This window comes from Trichosurus vulpecula, chromosome 3 (assembly GCF_011100635.1).
Source record: "Trichosurus vulpecula isolate mTriVul1 chromosome 3, mTriVul1.pri, whole genome shotgun sequence".
NCBI classification, from domain to species: domain Eukaryota; kingdom Metazoa; phylum Chordata; class Mammalia; order Diprotodontia; family Phalangeridae; genus Trichosurus; species Trichosurus vulpecula.
The window spans coordinates 174,966,626-174,973,829 of NC_050575.1; positions in this window are offsets into that span (position 1 = coordinate 174,966,626).

Below are 7,204 nucleotides of genomic sequence, written 5' to 3' on the forward strand. Positions count from 1 at the left end.
TTATTTGAGACATGTTGAGTTTGAAATACTGGTGAGACATTTAGGTTAAAATTAGTTAAAACAATGCAGGACTAGGGTTAAGGAGAAAGATTAGCTCTAGATAGATAGATTTGAAAATCATTTGCATAAAGATGATAATTAAACTCATGAGAGCTGATGATATTGCCAAGAAGGAGGAAAGAGAAGAAGGCACAAGGTAGAACTTTGAAGTACATTAGTGGGTGGGAGATAAATAATAGTACAGCAAATGAGGCTGAAAAGGATTTTCAGTAAGACCTTCTCTAGAAGTTTGGATAGGAAAGGAAGAAACGACACAGGATGGTAGTCTCAGAGAGTGGAGGAATCCAGTAAAGGTTTTTTATGAATGAGGGAAACCTGGAGATGTTCACAGGTGAGATTGACAATGACAGAGAGGGAGAATTATTGAAGGGGTAAGCTTGACAAGGCTTATAGATTTTGAGCTAGCAGGGATCTGAAGTGCTTGTATGGCAGCTGAAAACCCTTTTATCTGTGGGAACCTAGACATGAGCTGTATTCAAGATAAATTCTATCATTTCCCAGGGTAGCTCTGAAGTTGGCATTGGTTGGTTGGTTGTTGTCCTTGATTCTCAAAGAAGACCAAAATGACATCACTATGTTGGAGTAAAACCATACGGCTGACATCTTTTGATTCGAGCACAAACTGGATTTAAGCGAGGCAGAGTTGCTCCATGTTATCAGCCTTACTCTCTCTTCTAGAGTCATCGAAGTCCAGTGGGAAGACAAAAGTCAAGGTGACTGGGAAATGGCTCAAGATGCAGTGGATGACCTTGGCATCTTTGATGTCTAACTAAGCTCTAAGGCCAGGGGTGGAGAACCTGCAGCCTCAAGGCCACATGTGGCCCTCTAGGTCCTCAAGCTCGGCCCTTTGACTGAATCCAAACTACACAGAACAAATCCCCTTTAATAAAAGCACTTGTTCTATAAAACTTGGACTCAGTCAAAAGGCCATGCCAAAGACCTAGAAGGCCACACATGGCCTCAAGGTCACAAGCTCCCCACCCGTGCTCTAAGGCTCCACAATACCTGCTTTAGTAGTCTTGGAGCAAGTTGTTCCAACCATTCCACCTTGTAGAGTGGTGGGGAAAACAAGTAAAAAATACATGATTTTGGGAGGTGAAAACCTGGTCTTTATAAAATCAGGGCTTAGAATCTGGGCAGTGAAGTGGGTAGGGGATTGGCTTTGGGGGTCAAGAAGAGTTCAAATTCTGCCTTACTAGTCAAGTCATTTAGTCTTTCTCAGCCTTTATTTCCTCGTTTACAAAATAAAGAGACTGGGCCTGATGGCTTCTAAATTTCCTTTTAGGTCTAGATCTCTGAGCTTAGGGGCCAGAGATTACATAACAAATTTGTGCAAAGTACCCATATTGTTCAGGGTCCCGTCTAGACAAAAATAAGATAGAACTACCAAGTGGCACTGGTGAGCAAGACAGAATGAATTGTCAATCACCTTCAACCTGAGATCTCTCTCTCTCTCTCTCTCTCTCTCTCTCTCTCTCCTTCCTTAGCAATTCATTCCCCCTCTGGAGTATAGCTTTCCTTTCAAACCTGGGATGTTGCCTTGCAGAAGAGAAAAAAAAATAACGGCCTGCTTCAGCTCAATCATCCAATAATGTGGCTGTACCAAAACCAGCTCAAGCCTACTAAGACAATCTTTTAGGGGATTGTTGTCTGTCTCTGGAATTGATTAAGTAAAACAAATTAATAAAGCCTCACGGCCATTAAATGTGTGTTTGCAGTGGCAAAATCCAAAATGAGTTTATAAAACCTCAAAAATTCGCTGATATATTTTTTGGAATTTTCTAATTTGTATGAATGGAGCTGGAAAAAGTCATGAAATCTTGCTGATTGGGCCACCACAAATTTATGTAACATAATCCCAAGGGGGCCCTCACTGCAACAAGGCATGACTCTTTACAGCTCCCTAGTTGATTCACTCTTCAACTTGCCACAGAGCTTATTCTAAACCTTTTCATTCCTCCTCAAGATACCAAGACACTCCCTTCCTCCACCTTATAAGCTGAGAACCTTGCCTCAATTCACAGAAAACAATGAGGCCATTCACCATGAGCTCCTCCTTATTTTATATCACTCAGACATTTTCTCTTGCTATTTCTTCCTTCACTCCCACCTAAGATGAAAAGTTAACCTTTTTCTTTTCTGAGGCAAACCCTACTACATATACCCTTAATTTCATTCCATCCTATCTTCTTCAAGTAGATTGTCCTCTCTACTATTCCCACTCTCTCTAATCTTCAGTCTTTACCTTTCTATTGCCTCCTTCCTTGTTACCTACAAATATATTCATCTCTCTTCAACCATTAAAAAACCTTTACTTTGCCTTACTAGCCCTGTTATCTACTATCCTATATTTCTTTTCCCTTTTTCAGTTAAACTCCTTGAAAAAGCTATTCACAATCAGCCTCTCCAGTTTCTTTCCTTTCACTCCCTTCTAAAACTTCCATAAGCCCCTCGAAGGCAGGGAAAGTTCCAAGTTTTTGCTTTTGTATCCCTAGCTCTCAGCCCAGGGCTTGCTGACTCGTGTTTGGACAATAAACATACAGGCTTGCATCCAAAGACTTTCCATTTTGTAAAGACCCATCAGAGATTGCAATCTGTTGGGACAGCCTTTAAAAGTTCAGGGTCACCTCTATGCTGCAATGAGTCATCTAAAAACTATAGTCCTATAGTGTTAGTAACTTTTTAATAGTTCAGGTTCAAGTTTAAAGGTCTTTTTTTTTTTAATTTAAACTGTCTGGTGGTGGAGAGGTGGGGGTCTAAGACACCTGTCATTGTGCCAGAGGCACTCCCAGCAAAAGTTGAGTGATGACAAAATTCAATGTGAGCCCTTACCAAAATTGTCATTAACTTTATTCCTTACTTAAGTACATTTACCCTTTAATCTGGGATTTGGCACTGACTTCCTAGCTCTTTTAATCCTTATGACTTGGGCTGAGGAATTAGAAGTGCCCTTTGGTCTCATAGAAGGATGAGTATGCCCCTAATATGAATCTTCTTTTTAACTCTTTTATGCTTAGCTTCAGTTCAGTCATTTTTCAGTTGAATCCAATTCTTTGTGATCCCATTTGGGGTTTACTTCGCAGAGATACTGGAGTGGTTTGCCATTTCCTTCATCTCATTTTATAGGTGAGGAAACTGAGGGTTAAGTGACTTGTCCAGGGTCGCACAGCTAGTAGGTGTCTGATCTGAACTCAGTACAAGAAGTCTTCCTGACTCCAGGTTCAGCACTTTATCCACCGTATCACCTACCTGCCCCCATTAACACTTAGAATCATCTTTAATTAAGAAAATCTAACCATTTTCCAGTTGTTGACTAACTTTTTCTTGCTGTGAAAATATAGGAGGGAATTAGTACTGAAAATCAGCAGTGCAGGAGAAGTCCTGATGAATTAGCAATTTATTTCTCCATATGTGTAAGGCCAGTATATCAGCTTTGGAGTCAGAGGACTTGGGTTCAAATTATGCCTCTGATACTATGTGACCTGTGTGACCTTTGGCAAATCACTTAAGCTCCCTGGGCCCCAATTTTCTCCCATTAAATAAGAGGGTTAGACTAGATGGCCTCTCCAGTCCCTTCTACCTCTAAATCTACGATCATTTGATGACAAGAAGGAGTAGATTCTTGTCACCCACTTTTTGTGTCATGGTTTTATGGTTGTAAAGTCTTTAAATGCCCAACTTGGGCCACTAATGTTGTTTGAATGGACTTGGATTAATTTATGCATATTTAAGCTCTAAGTCAGATTAGGAACAATGGGTAGAAGTTACAAAGAGGAAAAATTAGATTTAATGGAAGGAATGACTTCCTAACAATTAGTGCTGTCCAAAAATGGAATGAGGTAGTGGATTCTCCATCACTGAAGGTTTTCAAGCAAAGACTGGGTAATCACTTCTCAGATGAGTGGTAGTGTAATACAGGGAAAATTAGGAACCCCTGAGAAACCCCTAGCTACTGACAAACACTCCCAGAAAGAATGGACTCAGATATCTTTGGCATTTAGCAAACCCCCTGGGACTCCATGACTCCACTAAGGAATGTCAATAGATAGGACCATCCCACTGAAGGATAACCTGACAGACCCTTTCTAGCAGATATCCCTGGGGCTCCATGACTCCACCAAGGAATGCAAATGAGATTATCCCACTAGTGCGATAACCTGACTGAATCTTTTGATCAGCCAGGACCTTTGTTCCTGTTCCACTGCCCTGTACCCCCACATATCCTATATAAGCCAAGCTGTCACCCCAACACAGGGCCATTGATTTGTGGTTGCAGTACCCCAATGGCCACTGGCTAATAAATTCTACACTTAAAACTTATACTCTGTGGTGTGTCTCGCTCGCTTCTGGTACAACAGTAGAGGGCACTATTTTTCAGGTATGGGTTCTGAAATCCTGAAATTCTATAATCCTGATATCATAGCTATATGGCTAACAATTTAAGTTGTTTTTCTTAAAAGAATATCTATACATGTACCCACAAACATCTGGAGGGATTATAAACAAGTTTTAATAGGCAACTAGAATAAATAGGAAAGGGATTGGCATGGATATTTTAATATATAAGCAACTTTGAATTTAAAAAGCCATTGAAATGTTCAATGGTCTCAAAAAGGATATGATTTTCATATTCAGTGACTCTGAATATTAAAGTACATCAATCCTTGTTTCTTCAGAAAGAATTTGCCTCATTCTTTTGAATATTAATGACATGTTCTAGAGGGAAAATACATCAAGATACATCAAGAGAAGCTACAATTAAATTAGTTTGACATTGTCTTATTTTCCAGGATAATTTGAATATCTTCTGATTAAAAGTTTCTGAAAAGAAGTGGCTGCTATTTTTTCTTACCATGAAAAAAGTAGCTCTTTTCCCTCCCCCAGCTTCACTCCATAGCCATGTATTGTGAGCTGGTGAGGTCTCTGTTCCTGGAGGAAGCAGCTTGGGTTATTTTAAAAAATAGCTATTACTTGCCAGTTCTCAAAAAAGCAATAGCCATGAGTAGAGCCAAGATGGTGGAATAAAGGCAGGAACTCACCTGAATTCTCCTAAATTCCCTTCCAAACAACTTTAAAATAATATCTCAAATCAATTTCCAGTCCAAGACAATTTAGGAGGTTGGCAGGAAAAATCTGTCAGACTAGTGTGGTGATTGGGCCTGGAGCACAGTGCAGGCCTACCTAAGCAACACCACCAGCAGCAGCAGCTTCAGGTGCTCTCAGCCCACAGACAGTAAGGGAGTTGGAAAACTGGTCAGGAAGAGATTATTACAGGAGACCTTTTGCTGGTGCTGGTTTAGGACCCAGGACTGTCACATTGCCCATACACAATTCTGGGTCTAAGTCCCAGGGCAAAGAGGAGCACCAGTACTTGCAGATACAGGGGAACAAGGTCCTTTCCTGGGTAAAGACCAGAGCTCAGGCCAGGAAAACACTGAGCACACCTCTCCTTAGATCATACCATCTTGGAAGAACTGAAAACTTTTACAGACCCCCAGAATTAGCTTGGAAAACATCAGTGTGAAAAATATGAAGTTTGGGGCAGTGCCTCCTTGACTTTGGAAGCAGAACTCAACTTTAACATAAATTTTAAAGTCAAGAAATAGGTTTGAAAAATGAGCAAACAAGAAAAAAAGAACCTGACCATAAAAAGTTACTATGATGACAGGGAAGATAAAGACACAAACTCAGAAGAAGACAATGATGTCAAAACAGCTAAAAGCAAAGCCTCAAAGAAAAATGGAATTGGAAATGAACCCAACACGAATTCTTGAAAGAGAACAAAAAAATTTTAAAAAACAAATAAGAGAGGAAGAGGAAAAATGGGGAAAGAAATGAGAGTGATATAAGAAAATTATGAAAAGAGAGTCAATGGCTTGGTAAAAGAGGCACAAAAATCCACTGAAGAAAACGCCTTAATAAATAGAATAGGCCAAGTGGAAAAAAGATGTACAAAATTCACTGAAGAGAAGAACTCCTTAAAAAGTAGAATTAGTTAAATGGACAAGAATGTACAAAAGGTCTCTGAAGAAAATCATTCCTTAAAAATTAGAGTAGGGCAAGTGGAAGCTAATCTACTTAAGAAACAATCAAACAATATCAAAAGAATCAAAAGAAAAAAATAGAAGAAAAAGCAAAATGTCTCATTAGAAAAACAACTGACCTAGAAAATAGATTCAAGAGAGATTATTTAAGAATTTTTGCATTACCTGAAAACCATGATCAAAAAGAGGATTATCAAGGAATACTGCCCTGATATTCTAGAACCAAAAGGTAAAATAAAAATGTAAAGAATCCATCCCTCACCTCCTGAAAGAGATCACAAAACAAAAACTCCCAGGAATATTATAGCCAAATTCCAGAGCTCCCAGGTCAAGGAGAAAATATTGCAAGCAGCCAGAAAGAAACAATTAAAAGATAACAGAGTGGGGCAGCTAGGGGGCACAGTGAGTGGAGCACTGGCCCTGGAGTCAGGAGGATCTCAATTCAAATCCAGCCCCCTCAGACACTTGACACATGTACTAGCTGTGTGACCTTGGGCAAGTCACTTAACCCCAATTGCCCTGCCAAAAAACAAACAAACAAAAAAAAACAAACAATAAAAGATCACAGAGCCACAGTCAAGATCACACAAGATTTAGCAGCTTCTATATTAAAGAATTGGAGGGCTTGGAATATAGTATTCTGGAAGGCAAAGGAGTTAGTATTAAAACTAAGAATTATCTATCCAGTAAAACTAAAAAAAATGGATATTCAATGAAACAGAAGACTTTCAAGCATTCCTAATGAAAAGACCAGAGCTGAATAGATTACTTGACTTTCAAATACAATACTCAAGAGAAATATAAACAAACTTTCTCTGATAAAGGCTTCATTTCTCAAATATATGGAGAACTGAATCAAATTTGTAAAAGTACAAGCCATCACCTAATTTTGTTTTCTTAATTTTGACAATTTGAATGCCTAGCTTTGACTTCCTTATTTTGAAATTTGACATCCTAATTTTGACAAATTGACTCTCTAATTCTGACTCCCTACATTTGATTCCCTAATTGTGTCAATTTTTCTTCCTAATTTTGAATTTCCATTTTTGACTCCCTAATTTTAACTCACTAAATTTGACAATATGACTACATAACTTTGA